The sequence below is a fragment of the Papilio xuthus genome, unplaced genomic scaffold (genome assembly GCF_000836235.2).
Source record: "Papilio xuthus unplaced genomic scaffold, Pxut_1.1 DF824888.1, whole genome shotgun sequence".
In the NCBI taxonomy this organism is placed as follows: Eukaryota; Metazoa; Arthropoda; class Insecta; order Lepidoptera; family Papilionidae; genus Papilio; species Papilio xuthus.
In genome coordinates this window covers 3,334,563-3,352,623 of record NW_013533761.1, presented here as the reverse complement: position 1 = coordinate 3,352,623, position 18,061 = coordinate 3,334,563, and the positions used below count along the sequence as shown (strand labels likewise).

General features: G+C 37.2%; 1 long non-coding RNA gene across 1 annotated transcript in view; it reads right to left on the bottom strand.

The window, feature by feature from the left end:
• Positions 1-281: 281 nt before the first annotated feature.
• The window catches only part of LOC106127146 (uncharacterized), a 42,949-nt gene continuing 25,169 nt past the window's right edge, over positions 282-18,061 (bottom strand). Inside the window, exon 3 of the long non-coding RNA XR_001228398.1 lies at positions 282-335. This is a non-coding gene — a long non-coding RNA (uncharacterized LOC106127146). The remainder of the gene's footprint in view (positions 336-18,061) is intronic.

The following is an 18,061-nucleotide window of genomic DNA, read 5'->3' as shown; positions in this document are numbered from 1 at the left end:
AAATGTCAAAGTCGATTATGTGTCCGCGGAGGGCGCTGCGGTCGCGGCTTACATTTGCGGTCAAGTGGTCGCGGATCGATGCATTCATTGCTCGCCCTGTGCGATCTCATGTTATCCTTATTAACATATCCAGTGGAATGTCTTACGCGAAATTGAAGAAGACAGTTTCCTCTTATGCTGATTATCAAATGATTTCGTTGGATCTTTTGTTTTTTCTTTATGTTTATAAGTATCTTATAATGTCATGTTTCTTTGCATGTTCCATGTACGGAGAACTTACATGGCGCTACATGTGTCGACGGTAGCTTCGTGGAATATCTGTCTCACGTTCTTACCTGGAAATAAGCGATAGCGTTATTAGAATAGATACAGGATTGTCAAGTTGGTGCCAGCGTCTAGGTATGATAATATTATTGCCCTTTAATAAACAAAAAACTAAACAATATGATTCCAAAACACGGATACTACTAGCAAACTAAGAATCGAATGTCAAATCGTGACTCTAAATTGTATTAACAATTATCATCATATCATTTTAAAGTTGAGAGTTGGGTAAGTGTATTGTTCTAAATATCAAAGTAGTTGGTTTCGCAAACGGCAACATTCGCTGCGCTCGCGCCGCTCCGCCGAGACCTGCACAATGCCGCGCCGAGCCGTTCGACAGCTCTGTACACTTGTAAATGTCAGACCACCATACAAACTTCTAGCATTCAAAGCATTTAAATACACTGCAGTGGTACCAACTAAATACGATTCAAATTAAATAGTCTCATTTAACTTGCCTTTAAATATAAACCCACAAAGTTGTGGTAAGGGAAAGTTATAGTTTAAAATTGCTATAGCCCCTGTAAAGTATAATTTTTATATAGATTAGCATTTTTTAAACTGCGCAATACTGCAAATATAAAGAGCATTTTCACTTAACACATCGAAGTAATAAATTGTCAAACATTTAAAAAAAAATTTAAGCATCACATATCGACAGACGGTAAACACTATTAATAATATCACCAATCAATAAACCAATAAAAATGACGTATACGGTGTTCGGAAAGGCTGAAGCTTGTTCAGTTTTTTAATCGCCTTATAGAGCGGCCACACAGCGACGGCTATGATGCATGGTAGCACCACAGATTAGATTTATCACTGAGCAAAACTTTGTGTACTGACAGTACAACATCGCACAAACGAATTTAATTTATTTATGTTTATTTATACTATACGGTACACGGTGCAAAAGAGCATCGTCTAGTTCCTATACATGTGCACCGAACAACAAATAAACATACTATAATACAAACTTATTAAACGTAGTATGATAGAGCAATTTTAAATTATAAACCTAACACAATATGAAATAGATATCAACTTTGATTGAACTCTGATAAGAGTAATAACCTTCTGTTATGGCTGCGTGCATTGTTCTTAAGCCTAACTAGTACAGGATATGTTTATAGCAACTATCTGACAATCAACAAAACAAGTGTAAGCCGTTCGTGACCTATAGAGAACCATTACGAATACGATGTTTGAATCTCTGTAGTTTTTAGTTTACATAAAATTCGATATAATCAAGTCTTTTATACCGTTTGAATATTCAAAGTAAACATTTATCTACAAATATGACTATGCATCTATTGTTATCAAAAGTGCATCGGGAAGTCCCTATTGCTCTGACAAGTAAGTGTTCTCATCGTCTTGTATTAATCACTTATTTGTAAATGGATACAAATGAAAAGTAAAGATAACGTGCGCACTTCAACAGCTTCTTCGACTCTCTAGATTCGGATATCTAGTGAACGAGCCAATGTCAACATTTCAAAAGTAAAACTAGTTGAATTGAATTAAAAAGCAATTTGATTGCGTAGAGACGTTTTTAATAAATTTCATAACACGATTTTAAAAGAAGAGTTGAAAGGTGACATGAAAATTTATCAAATTATTATTGGTGGAAATGTGAATCAGGTCTTCAGGATGTACACCGTCGTAGAGAACCATCAAGTTTATGTCCCCAAAGAAAGAATTACGTTGCAGAACCGAAGATTTCAAGTTGCTGAATGAAATTAGTAATAGTAATGTTAACCCTTATGTTCATTTTGTATAGTATACCATACATACAACTTTATAAAAATATACGATCACTATAAAATAATTTTTAACTCAGTTTTATTAAACACATGACATTTTTAGACGTTTTTTTTCTTATCTTCAAAAAAGAAATCTTGCCACAATAAGGATTAATTGAACAGCAAAATTATCTTGTCCAGACAATGGTCTATGTTGCCGTCCATAGGTGCCATATCGACTTGACCGCATCAAGAGCCGTTTATATCGAAATATCCCGGTTGTCGCATGACTGACAGACGGACGACTTTCATACTTTGTACTGGTAATGTAAAATTGTTGTATTCCTCACGTAGCTATAAATCTTCAGAAGGACACACGCGGGTCGCGACAACCGTTACGCAGTTGTCGCCGTCTAAATGCAAAGTACACCTCAAGTTCTAGGACTTAGTTATGAATTTACAAGACATTGTTTCGTCTACGAATGCACAGAGTAGCAAACAGAGTTTAAAGACAATGTAACATGCGGTAAGGGAGACAGGAAATAATATATTTTGCATAAATTATTCGATAAATTTATCTTAACCACCGATTCGCAGACGATGACGGTATACGCAATATTGTTAGTTTGTTTCGTTTAACATTTTATTCGTTTATGTTAACTTTTCATTGTTTCTAGCATTCAAATAGAATAATAATAAATTAAAGTCAATTTAAATAATAAACAAATAGAGTTTCTATAGGTAGTCAAGAAACCAGTATTGAGTTGAGTCATCGGAGGTTCGATCTGAGAACTTACCAAATAGAACGTGAGACTTCGCGCGTGAATTTAGGCGGGATCGGGTTGAGGGGGACGGGACGCGTGATTGAATTCCGCCATTGCAAATTCCAAAAGCGCGCGAACATCGCCATTGTTCGAGCGTTGCGCAACGGTTGCAAAGCGTCCAAATGATTTGGAAAAGCTCTAACGATACTTATGAGCTCAACAATGTAATGGATAATCGAAGATAATTTATTTTTAATTTGTCACTTGACTTGCATTTAACCGTTAACAGAAACACAATAGTAACACGTCATCAGAACTTTACAGATATGAACTTTGGATAGTAGTAGTTGAAATCATATCAAATCAAGTTAAGCATACAATAATATGTTCGCGAATATATGTATGCGGCAATAGCCAGCCCGAACGGGGTCAAGTATACCGGAAGGTGCGCGGGGCGCGTGCGCGCGCGCAGCTCGCTCCTATTCAATCTCTATCAGGGCAACACAATGTGGCGCGCAATCCGGCTATCTGCTGCATTGTGCGCGCTCTCAATACTAATGTCTCTATACGATACTTCCTTTAATTAAATTAAAGTGCAAATTGTATACTATTATTCGTAATCACGAGGTGAGGGCCATGACGTACAATTGATGACAATACAATTGCAATAATAATTGCCTCCAGTAAATTAGAATCTGCATCATATCACTGGAAATTCAATATAACAATACTACATGTAGGTTAGATATTAATTGACAAGATTTTATATCAAAGCTAGATGTCGCCCACGACTCCGTCCTAGCAGAATTGTAGAAATAAATTTAAGAGTTGGCTATGTGTTCTTCCAGACTATGTTCTACATCCATGTCAAATTACGGCGAGATTCATACTGCCGTTCTGGAGATACATCCATCTAAACATTCGGATTTATATTATTAGTAAGAAGATTGTAAAAAAAAGCAATTTATTAATTTATAGTCAATTAGAACGTTGCTTGCGACATCAATATGTATCAAATTAAGTTCATTTAATTAATATTTTTTAGATAACCAATCTGCTTGATTATGATCTATTACATAGTGAATATTTATGTATATTTACGTGTTATACCCAGTCGAGCAGTCATTACGTTGTTCGTGCAGTCGCTAAACGGGGGTATTAAGGTAAGTTATTAGTTATGGGCTGGACACAAAAATGCGGTAGTCGGGGCTCATTAGCATTTGTCGACGGGTTACTTTCGTGCTATGCAGTTTGAATAACCACTCTAATACGGTCATTACGTGAACTACCAAACTACGAGATTAGTGTGCCTAACGACTGTAGTCAATCATTATATAATATAAAAAAAAGTTTGCAGTTATAGTAATAAGCTTTTTAACAAAATGGATATTTTTATTAACAATTTTAAAATGTGAAATTCCTAAAGTAATGAAAAATATACGCGCCGATAACGATATAAGAGTGTCAATAGACAAAAAAGAATCCAATTAAAATGCACGGAGCAGCGCAGGTGCGTTGTCGACAGAGTCATAACGCACCTTGGCTAGGGTTGCCCTAAGTGCTTTTGTACGAAAAAGAACATTAAAAATATAAAAATTATATATTATTAATACAAGAAATATAGATTTAGAAAAAAAAAAGATCTAATAATGTTATTTTACAACTTTGTAAAATAATTATCCCATTGATTAAAAAAAATCGATTGACAACGTTTTATATTTTAATTTTAATTAATTTGGAACGATTTTAAAGGGCTATTGTAACCTTTATAAATAGTTTGCTTACTGAGATCTGGAAATGTGGCAACCCTACAACTAGTGCATACTTACTGCCCATTCCACGTGTGCCCTAACTGTGCACCGATAATTTAACACTTTGACGATCAAATACTCTATATGTTTTCACGAGCGTTGTTTAATTGGTATTCACGAACGAGTAAATAAACAAGTGGTTCATTTGCGAACCTTTTACTTAATTTGAAGCACGTATATGCATTAAAAGTGCTTGTGTTAAAAGGAAATGTACATAGAGTTAGAGTAAATAACATTGTAAAGTAGAGGTGTACATATGGATGTATAGATGAACCCTATATCATGTTATTCATTGATTTCCATTGACAAACATCATAACATGACTTGACTGATGACATCCTAGTTATTATATTTGAAAAAAACAGACTAATCGTTCGTACAAGTTTTTGACATAGTACTATGTAGTAATGTGGTTTAATATTTGTATTATGATTATTTGAATACGTATAAGATGGGTATCTGTATCCTCTAAGCATTGGCAACAGTACAGTGGCGTCGCGACGGTCGGGCGCCGCCGGTGACGTGAGCGACCAGCAGACGCGCGACCTCTCCTGATCTGTCGAGACCAAGTACTCTCTTAACTCCGGTTAACCGTGCGTCATTAAATACCTTTATTCAAAATCAATAATTGGTTTTGTGTAATTCGCTGACAAGGAATGAATAATTATGACTTCGTGATCTAATCGTCATAATGCGGAAAACGTTATTACGATTTGTCTTTTGCGTTTATTATTCTGGATCCGGAACGAACTTTCCAAATGAGCGTGTTTGAAAATTGCCGCATCTCGCGTCGTGCTGCTAATAGAGCAATTTGTAAACCGCTCTCACGTAAAGTTCACATTCTCCGTAGCAAGCATAATCTTTTGACACATTCGAGGTTTTATTCGTACTTGAATGACCAGACCCGCATAACATTTTATGCATTAAAATGTTAAGGTGTAAGACAAAGTACAGTAAAACCTTAGCTCAAAAAGTTCCACACACGTACTTTATGTGAACTTTCCTTCATAAGTTTTGCAAACAAAAGCCATTTCGATTTCCGCACACAATAAAGTGTAACAAGGTACGTTCCCGGCGGGGATTGGAAAGCAAAACGTGCGCTATGGCACGGTTAAATTGCGAGCTTTATAGGCCACGGCGGCCGCCCCAGCGCCCGCGGCCAGTTCAAAGGGCTACCCTGTGCCCTAGACGATTAGGGCGTGATAGCTCCGTCTTCGCTCACGGTATACTACTACTTCTTTCTAATGCACTAAGGAACATTATCCTGTAGCGTGGAGTAGTGTAGCGTAAAGTGCCGGAACCGCAATCCAAAGGCTTCGTGCGCCAGGTAAGGGAAATAAGAATTACTCTCGTTTGGAAAACAATGGGCACCGTGTGCAATCGGTTTTATGAGTGAAGTTGAGGCGCAGGGCAGGGCGTGCAAATCGAATTGACTTTATTAGATTTGCTTTATGCGGAAGCGAAAGAACCACGAATATGGGTTAAGCAAAACGTATGTAGAAAGCATTTAAGTGCAAGCAATGACCGTAATTCAAAACAAAATTTCATCAATAATACAACTATACCACCTAAAGTTGTGGCTAGTGCGATTCTTTTTTTTTCATCTAAATATACTAATATTTAAAATAAGTCTTTACTCGATGTAATAACTTTACATATCATGTTTTCAATCTGATGACTAAACTCATTCGGCTCAATTACCACAGGGTTACGTAAACAAGTCGCAAGAGATTCGTCTATTATGATTAGGCAAACTGTTGTTTTGGACATAATAGTATATTTCGTTACGTGATACATGTTGCAATAGCGGGGGTGGCATCGAGGACGAACCTACCTCATTATTAGTCGAGCGAACTGGCCGTTACGACTATCAGATAGTGCTTGCGATTCTTAGTAAACTCAAGTCCGAGGATTTTTTTATTCGGAACCGGTTCTAATTAAACAAATTTCGACAGTGAGTTCTTGGAAGCGCGCATTTGCACGCGTCGTTAGGCGTCGCCTGCGTGCAGAACGCGCGTTTCTCAATCACGTCACCACTTGGGATGCGGGTTGAATATTTGTATAAAAGTGCACAGAATCTGAATCTTGAACCGTTAAATGCAAATAATTGCCACACTGCAGGAATTATAAGATTGGCATTGAAACAATTGACATGTTAGAAACTTTAATACATTTACATAATACGGTCAAACGGTCAGAGCGTCGGTGGCTCAGTGGTCAAGCACTCGACTTGCAATCTGCAGGTCCTGGATTCGAATCCCGCCATGTACCAATGTGTTTTTCGTTTTGCGATTTACATATGTACATTTATCCGACGTTCTTACGGTGAAGGAAAACATCTTGATGCAACCTGCACATATCTGAGAAGAAATTCAAAGACATATGTGAAATCAACCAACCCGCACTTGGCCAGCGTGGTTGACTATGGCCTAGTCACCCGTAACTTGGGAAGCATGGTCGCATAAACCCACGGTTAACTCTTATGTCTACAGATACCACAAAATAGACAAAAATATTATGAAAATGTACGCAAATGATTAAGCTGATAAACAATTGACGGGCCCCACCTATCTAAATCACACATCAAACCTCATAAATCGGCCTCCAACTGCAAAGATAATCTCTTTGTATAGTTGTTTTTCAACAACGCAATTTATATAAAAAAGAAGAGGATACGTGTTAATGGCGACTTAATCCACTCTTGGCCGCAATACTTTTTGTATATGCAACAAATAATTATTTTAAGCTTAATCATTTGTGGTTAGATTTGATGACTAATTGTTTCATAAATATTATTTTATAACTAGCCAGTTATTTTGTATAAAGCAAGGGTATCATAACACAGGTTATACGAATGAAAGAATCTCCTGTCTGTTTCCATTGTTGCAATAAAGAAAACGTATGACAAACTTCTCACAATGATTACAAAGCATTTCTGTGTGCGCAATATATTTAAAAGAGATTTCTAAACATGTTTATGGCACTGTCACAGATACGATCGATAAGCGTCGTCTGCGTAGATCTGATCTGATAATAAACCTTTATGACAACCCGTAACGTGATGCGTATGGGAACACTGTCGCAACATTAAAAGAAATCTTTAAAGTGAAAGGGACCGAATGCATTTAAACAATACGCTTTTACCACAATAAAACAAATGAAAATCTAAAATAAAAGTGCCTTAAATATATCTTTAAAACCTTCAAAACAGTTAAATTAGTATGAAACTGTAATGTTTTTTATTACTCCATACAATTAATCAATAATAATGGCATACATTGTAGACAAAAGCACATCAGATACATCAGCACCACATCCGGACCTAATTAAACAATAATTCCACCCTATAATGGAATCTTAAACGGCGCTGAAGGGCCGAGTAAGTGGAAAGCGGTGGAAAACTTAAGGGGATCAAAAACGCCGCGCGGGCGTTCAATTAGTGACTCAAGTGCTGAGACCCAGTGCCCCTCATTGCCCGCTCCCCAGACGATGTCCTACAGGTGATGGCGAAGAGACAGGGACGTCACGTGACCCGGTCACAACACGGATACGACGCGGCGACGGCGCGGCACACTGGTACACTAAGCGACTTTACCATCTTACTTCACGAATCTTTCTATCAATTATACTTGTAAATCAAATTGTCATAAATTATCCATTTATTTAAGTAAGCAAATATAAAACTTAATAATAAAATTGTGCATATTGTAAAGTCAATTATATTTGGTTGTTAAATTTTATGCGAGAGAATTACACTAAACCTACTTTACTAAAGGAAACGAGGCATCAATAACAATACATTGGATATTACATTTAGCTATATTCCGTTACAAACTAATTCTAATAAATATATGAACAGCTATAAACTAAGCAGACGCGATTATTTACAAACAATGCGCTGTAAAAACATAGAAACAGTTAGATGTGTACAGTTACAAGCACTAATAATTCAACATACTAAGCTACAGCAAACTAGAATCTCCAACACAAACATCTTACTTGATATAATATGCAATAACATACAAATAAGGAAGACATACTTAGTCATAACTCTGTTAGTCATTAGTTATGAAAGATCATTGTAAAATTAAAACCTAATATTTTATTTTGAGAGCGTCGGTGGCTCAGGTGTCAAGCACTTGACTTGCAATCTGCAGGTCGTGGGTTCGAATCCCGCCATTTACCAATGTGTTTTTCAATTTCCGATTTACATATGTACATTTATCCGACGATCTTACGGTGAAGGAAAACATCGTGATGCAACCTGCACATATCTGAGAAGAAATTCAAAGATATGTGTGAAGTCAACCAATCCGCACTTGGCCAGCGTGGTTGACTATGGACTAATCACCCTTAACTTAGGGTAGGCTCCGAGCCCCTAGTTGGAGACGTATACACACATAAAAGTGCACTTTTGGATAAGCGCTGATTTTAATCTATCCTTGAATGATGCGAGACTGGGTGCCGCTGTGACATGGTCCGGCAGTCGGTTGTAGACTGCAAACCCTATGACTTGCGCAAAACTTCTCCGTCCTGGCTAATCGGCTATTATATTAGTAAGCATTGCGAGGCGAGGAGTTATTAAATGATTATTACTAGTCGTATCATCTTATTAAGCTATACATAAAGGTCTATCAATGGTAACCCAATTATAATCTCCCCCATGTACAAGCGAGCATTGACTCTGAGATGAAACAAAGACCGCGCGCTCCATCAATCTAGATAAATAGATAACATCAGTGTCATCCAGCGCAGCGCAGTAGCGACAACAAACAATGCAGACACGGCCACCAACTATCTCCCCTCTTATCTACTTACAAAACTTTTATCAAAGGGCAAACAACATTGACAAGGTAAGTACCTTTAAACATTATAAATTATAATGTAAGTGTATAATCTTCAAAGGAGATTTAACTAGAGTATGCCCTTGATTATCACTAAAATCTAACATAGAGATACTGCTTATTTTTTTTATAACAGAACCCAAACGCCCAGGGGCTAAACGAGCAGCGAGAACACCGAGGTGTTCAACGACGCCCATGGACATCAGCAATACCAGAGGAACCGCAGATGCGTTGCCGGCCTTTGAGATGGTGATACGCTCGTTTGAAGGACCCTTAGTCGTAGCGGTTTGGAAATACCGCCGAGGACATAAAATACTTTTTTTAAATAAAGTATTATCCTTTCCATAGTTATATTTTAACATGAGTAAAAGATTTGGAGGTACTTTCAAATGATTTAACTTTTTTAAGTCGGCTAAAAGTGCATAAATACGTAAACATAACTCTTGAGATATGATTTATTTACAATTAGCACATTTATGTCACGGTCACTTATTAATCATGCAAAGTTATCAGGCTCACCGCAACCATGGCCTATAAAAATTATGAAACCCATATTACACTATTTAACTAATCTATAAATCTTAGGCATATTTACCTAACGAGATATAAAACAAAAGCGTGTTAGTACTTACATAGCCGACTCTCACGTTCCACATACAAAAAGTTCCATGTTACGCAGATGCATGCGACAAACAACAATGGTATGCGACCATGTGACATTGACAGATATAAGAATAACGCCAGCGAACTGGTCGAAAAAAAAATACTTTGTACACACACAATAGCAGAAGAAGCTTACGCGTTCCATTGACGAAATTACTCGCGGATGCTGAAGGTCATCCGCACAATAGAACGACTTGAGAAGGGTCTCCAGGTGTGAGTTATATACTGAGATATTCCACTGTAATAATACTAATGCACACTGTATCCAAGTGCATTACACTATTCCCTACTTATAGACAATTACATCATTTTCCGGGTAAAAATGTTTGTAATGCTACAAAAAAAAGTCGTTGATTTTAAGACAACTTTAGTGTGGTCCTATCCGCATACATTAAAGCTATCATGGTATCCCTATGACGTATGTCATTCATTGTCAAACATGTCAGGACTAGCGTTTAAATGACAAGAGCACAATCTGGGCGTAGACGACCAGTGCGTTCTGCCAGGCCTGTCATTGTCTTTTCGATGTGCACCCGTGATCAAATATTTCAGTGTCATGCAAAAAGTTTATAGATGGCAACTATTGAAAAAATAGCCAAACGTTTTATGACATATCGTCATATTAAAATTTATGAAGTTTTATCGTGTTCAAAATTGGTTCAAGTACTTTGTAGATATAAAACGAATTAGGGAAATTATTTACATTTAAGGCGTAACCTATAAAGATTTATCTGACATTCGTATAAAATCGAACTGCACCTATAACTAAATATTGACATTATATTTTCGAGGTTTGGCGGGTATTGTTGAGTATTCGTGGTGAACGTAAGGTCGCGGGGCGGCGTGACGTGTGGCGCGAGGTTCGGGGCGCGGGGTGCGCGAAATGTCAGCTTGTTCGGATAGTGCACGCGCGTGCAACAATGCAACAAAAGCTTGCTGCAGAATTTTGGTCTAAAAAAATTGTTACGAAGCGGCGATGTGTAAAAAAGATGCAAATTCTGCGAAAAATTGATTAATCTTAAAATGGGTTTGTGTTTATATACAAATCCATCTCAAATACATCAGTTTATCCCAGATCAAACCTACAGATTTGTTAAAAATATACAAAGGTGTCTTCCAATATGTACACTTCCCTGTAATAACACTCCACTGCCGCCATGGCCAGCAATGCCGAGCTCCGATTCGGAATCAATTTGTGTTAGCATTTCGATATCAGTGTGCCCTTAACACAAGTCATGTCGGGGCCAAGTTTAAAATTATAGTCCAGATCTATACGAAAATTGCTGTTAACTCTGTATTAACTCTATGAAGTTTAATGTCACGGAAGTGCTAAACTTGTTCAGAAATCTTCCAACACCGATACAACTCTAGATTTGAAACGGAAAGGTCATTAACTGCCAAACTAAATAAACATAGATTGTACTAGTGTTGAGGTACATAAGGGTGAGATTCCCTCGTTTGTTGTGAGAGCAAATTCCGCAGCGTGGGGCGGCCGCGCGTGTTCGGTGCAAACAAACACGACTGAACGCATCAATCGAGTCCCTTTCTCATCCGCTTCGACGAACTGAACTTCCCCGAAACTAAACAAACGCTCTCCGCCTCGCTTCGACGCTTTACTGCGACTAAATAGCCCTTAACTTTTCGACCCACCTAGTTGAAAAGCAAAGTTTGAATACGACTATGTAAATGGTAATCTTAATAACGAGAATTTAAACTCGACATTATAAAAATTGTTTCATTTAAAAAACAATGTAAGACTTCGGCGTACCAATAAAATACTTAAGTTAATGGAGTTTCTTAGATTAGTATTAGGATTTAAGGTTCTTAAAGAAGCGAGCCTAACTCATTCTCATCTGGTGTTGCGGATGTCCATGGGCGTCAATAACAAAAGTACAAAACACTTGAGTAGCGTAGCCCTGTCAAAATAGGCCGACGTGGCGTGGGCCCCGCAGCCACCAAGCTAGGGCCGGGGGCTGTACACTCACATAATTAAGCCGTCCGCACGCCCACCACCTACTTGGACGTTTCAATTAGTCTAACAGTGCTCGGCCAGGTCGGCCCACGCGCACGCACAAAGCAATATATTTTGTCATAGCAAAGTTTCGTAACAGTGTCCAAGATAATGTTTATGTCAATCATTCGACTTGATTTGAGCTTACTTGAAAGCTTCTGCCAACTTCTAAATTAATTTAGACATTGTACTTGATACCAATACTATATGTCATTTAAGATATAAATTTTCGTTTACGCACATAAAATTTTACTAATTTAAAATCCGCTTGTAAACTATGAATAATATATTTGCGACATAATATTACTTAACAGGTCTATGTTATAAACATAACGGGTTCTTGTTGCGCAATAGTTCAAGTATATCACATAACACATGTCCGCAGTTAAAAGCTGGTCTTCAGGTTTCGTCTGGTACAATTTGAAGATCGATATTAAAATTGAAGCTTACCAAAAGACATCGACAAATTAATTTGAACCACGGGGCCAATTTTATTATCGGTTGTTAAACCGAAATCCTTCAATTAAAGGTCAGGAGCTAACTAAAATTTATTTATTTTATTTTACAAGTAACATTTTACAACTCACCATATGATCTACTTCAGGCTTTGTCTATGAACATACAATTGAAGCACACCGCGTCTTGAAGCAGGGTGATCGTTCACGTACGACATTATGCAACGCTGGTTTGCACAAGACGCTATCGCGATACGGCTGATAAGGCGCTTCTCACGAGAGCGGGGGCTTGTGAAACTGGGCCGAAGGTATCGGCCCGGCCTTATCTGCGGTTAAACAATAACGCAACATCGTTCTAACAGGTGCACCGTCGTTTATAGTCGCAGCTTTCGTCATAAATCCATGACGAAATTGTACCATCACGTCGCGCCGCCTTAAACCATAGGTAACGAAATAACCAGTTATTATAATATCCGGTTTCTATCTCGGTTACAATTTATCTAATTATACAATGGATATTTGTAAAAAAGAATCATACAGATAATCAGACATATAAACTTTTTATAGCATATTCCCAATAGCAAAATTTACACCCATATTCAAATTTTTCTACATATATTGTTTTCGTTTTTGGAAGTTTTTTAACGCACAATATCGTGACAAACATTTACAACATGAATTCGTGAGCTTAAAAATATTTGCAGCTTTAGACTGTATGCTTTGTTTGGAACTGGTTCGAATAAACACTGAAAATATACACAAACAAAAAGTCGAAGCACGTATTTTATTTCCAAATGAGTCACAAAATGTACACGGAATTCAAATGACTAAAAAAACGTAGAATAATAGTCCTCTATGGGAATCACGAGTTGACAATAAAATTGTAAATTTGTTCACAGACACGGTTACCACTAAAAATTTACGGTAAAGTAAAAATTTTTATGTTGATTAAGTTCAAAGTAAAATAAATAAAAAAATAGTAATTACTCCTACTAGTTTCTTAAAATTTAAATCAATAATTTTATGGTTTTGGTTCTTCTGACATTAATAGTGAAATATAAACTACAGCTATTACTAAATATTATTTCACAAAATAAATGTATATCAGATAATATACAATAGTTAAATGTGAACCTTCAAAAAACGTTATATGTCGCGCGTGTGTTTGCGCAAATGGCGGTGGGTGTCGAGTCGCAGTCGCAAACGGGGAGACAATAACTTGCGCGAGCGCACTTGCGCAACTCAGTGCTCTTCTAAACCGTTACACGGCAACGTTTACTTGGCACACGAATTTGTTTATCTGAGGCGAATTACAAGGACTGTCTTTACTTAGTTATAGAATCATGTACGACATTCAAACATAACAAAAATATACACAATATTGAGTTTGAATTATAATAATAATTCGCTGCCTTACAATCTAATGCCAGTTTTAAGTGCAAGAGACATATAAGAAGCAGATATACATGATTTTTATAATATTAATGCACTAAGAAGGTAATATTATCGCTTTTGAAATTGGTCTAAGTACATACGAAATAATCAAAGATATTAGGAAACAGTAAGTAAATAGATAAATGAAGTTAGCAACAGCAGCAGTGCGAAATACGCACTGTTGTGAAAGAGCGTTGGCGGAGGTACACATAAATTAGCAGATTGTGTGCGCGAGAGAAGTTGCAACAACTCGGCAATACTGACGCTTAGCTAGCCGCATCGGTACATCCAGGTCACCTAGCTCTAGTATTTGAAGCGACAAATGTCTAAATAAAAAAAACATATCAATTTTATGTAGGTATTCTACCTTTCCTTTCAAATTTGCATCTCAAGTTGATTTGAAGTTGAAACCAGTTGACGTTAAAAAATATTGAATAGATATAAATGGCCTAGATACTAATCGAATTCTTAAGCAACTTCAAATGCAACACAGGTAGTTATTCCAAAACAAATTCTTCGATAAATATGTTCAGTGTGTAAGAAGAATCAATCTCAAGAGTTCCGCAATGGAATTGCAACGCGACCGCCGCGGCGTGGGAACCGGCCGGGGACGATATGCGACAATGCTCTTTGTTGCCCTCACTTATGCGCACTTCTCGGTATCCAAACGTTACGTCTGCTTTATTGCAGCCCGGAATCTCTTTCGAAGAAACTTTTAGTCCTTGCCAAAGGAAAATAGTCTTTAACTAGTTAAAAACAAGAACGTCGCCCAAAATTAACCACCGGCCCTTTGTTAACTTTATTTCTGTACACTTTAATTTTGTAATAATTTTCGAGAAATCCTTTGCGAAAGCCAATTTAAAAAGACAGAGAACGAAGTCATTAAAATTGTAAAAAAAATGGTACACGTCGAACACCAATTGGGGTCAAAACGGCATCTACAGTTGTAAGCGTGTTGAGAACAGTGTTAAAATCGACAGAGACGAAAACGGCATGCAAATGAATTGGAAAACGGAGTCAGACGTCGCGTGACTCAGTGGAGAGGTTCGCAAGCAATTATCGCCTTTGACGTGTTAAACTCGGTCGCAATGAGTCTATAGAGAGAACAATTTCGAGGTCACATGAAGCAACTCTCGATGCAAAATCTAAAACATTCAATTAGTAAAAGCTAGGAATTGTGGCGGAAATTAAACGACGATCACAAAGAAGCACCAAAGTACACATTAGTATTAAAAGCATATGTCCGAGTTTAAGAGTGCACCACAACCAATTGAAAAACACAAATAACAAAAAGAAAGTATTCAGAAAACCGTTATGAAACAACTAACCATCGTTAATCGCAATCTGAAGAAAACTTAAAATCTAAGATATGTCCCAAACATTGATTACATATTAACAAACAAAATAAACACGAAGAAAGTCAACCTAACAAGATAAGATGAATTATTTGTGTAGTAGCAGCAATTTGTGAAAACATTGTGCCAGTCGCCAAATCGTCTAGACAGTACGAGAATACATTTGGGTGGTATCGTGTGGTACCGCTACGTGGCCCAGGGGGCAGACTGTATGGCGCGTTCTGCACGTAAATATTTCCCAAGCACACGATGCCTGCCAAAACGGCTACATCAAACGAATAAAAATCTTTTATAATGGTTTTATGTCCAGAACAAATGGGTTTATAGTCTGCTGTGGTTTTGTGAATCGAAGAAATAATCGATTAAAACTGTAGCGAGAATGCCTTTTATCTTAATTTCTTTATAACTAAGCCGTTCAAAAGTAAAAAAAACATGATTTTATACTTACAAAAAACATTAAATTAAAATAATTAAATGATCAGTGGTTCGTAAACTTTAAAATCTGACAAGACAACATGTTACGGTCAAAATCCACTCTGGCCGGTAATGGCGGTTGTTTTTTGCACGCGCCCGGTGTGGGAGTGGACGCCGAAACAACGGTCAAGTCCGTCACTTGTACTAGTGATGTATACATAGGCCAGTAAGCAAAGGTATACGATAAACAGACTATTGTGTGGTTTCTGTCTCACTAAATACAAAAAAAGGCAAAATGTGTACCTAATTAGTTTATTTTAAATTTAAAGCAATTTATTTAGTAACATAGCGAGTATCTTGTATATAGGACCTAAATTTAAATTATAAATGAGACAATCCAGTTCAAAATTATTTTCAAAGATATCCAAAAGAACCCTGAACATAAATAATAACAGTCGCGTCTAAGTAAAAATCAGAAAAAAAAACTTTTGTTAAAGGTGAATAATTATTCATGAACTTGTAGAATCGTACTTAGTACGTGGGCCATCACTAGTCGAGGCATGCGGCTCGGTGTCCGCCGACCCCGGTGACTCACGCCGTCTAATCGCCGAACCCGTTGTAATAAAAATTCATGCCGGGGACCACACAACACAACAGACAGACGCAGCGCGCCGTAACGACTAATTGGCATTTGCTAAATTGACTGCCATTCTTTGCCACTATGAATACAAGGCGAGGCGAGGATAAACATTGTTTAGTAAAACAAACATTCTTTTCTAAGGCACAAAAGCACCTGTAGCAGCAGAAAAATGAGTTAGACCACGCCTTTCAGTCTACCAATAAGAGATATGTATATTATCAAAAAATAAAAGATACTCCAATTGAAATATTACCTTTTAAATTGGTCCATACAGTAGGAAATCAACAATAAGAAACTAGTAAATTGAGTCGCACAAATAATCCGGAATTATGGTCATAATTGTGAGGTCAGTAAACGGAGCTGGGACGAGGAAAAGATTCGCTCTCGAAAAAAAAACCGCTAAAGTAATCGGAAAGTCATACGTCGAGAATAAATTGCAGAATTAATGTAGGTTAATTCCGAACTTAATTAATATATCGAGATCATTTCCTTGAGTAGGGAACGGAAGGTTATGTCGTTAAATGCGGAGATACGAGCAGCCGCGGCCGGTGCACTTGAATTCTGCATGCTTTCGACTCGTTTCTATTTATTTATTACAACCGGATGTAAAGTTAAAGGAAATTCGTTTACGAGTTCTAGTTCATATGATAATTTAAAAACTTTATAGCTCCACTCAATAAACTTTTACAAGAATTATTCCGAAATATTAAAGGCTTTAATTCTCTTTTTTTTAATCAATTGAGGCGAAAACTGTTAATTAACTACCTACCGCTCTCAGTTGCCAGTGTCATTCTTTAAATAAGCATAGCCACAAAATAAAAAGTTAAAGTAACGGATTAACGTAATCCGTAATAACGGAATTTAATATTGATAATGTCATCAAAAAACAATAGCAATATTTTGAATTAAGATATCAAATTACACTGCACAACACTTCACTGCAAATATTAAATCGATTTTAATATGACATTACGATGCTCGTATCTGCCATCTCCGGTTGCAATCGTGTTGTACCAACAGTTATGTCCATCCGAGGAGTTGTTACATCATAAAAGATGACGTTACTGCTTGTCACCTTATCGAGGCGGGCACAAGTGCGGGACATCTCGTACCCTGCTCACTTCACTGCTCGTTACAAACATAAAATTAGATTTACCGCCAGTGAACGTTGTAAAACTAGCCATGTTCACTAATAAAGCTATTAACTTTGCAACCAGTCTGTGTGGTTGTACTGTTAGATTTTTTTATATAAACTAATCCTATAGTGAATACAAGTTCTAATATTATTAACTAGAATCTTTTAATTGTAGCTACATAATGTTGTATCATTTGTAGAAACATGAACAAATTTAATTTTATTCAAACAATGTAGTCGATAGTAAATCTAGAAAGTACGATCGATAGGGTCCTGTCCTGCGTAACAGTAGAGAAAGCTAAAATAGTATAACCCTCAACGTCGGTGGTCCTTCGAGCCGTCCGGTTTCCGCGTAGGCATCAGCTGTGTCGCCCACCATACACGTCATAGAGCCGTCGATACCGATATTAATTCTTCGCTTCATTCGGTTCCAGGTCACGTCACTATAGGTGCGAACATCGGATCGAAC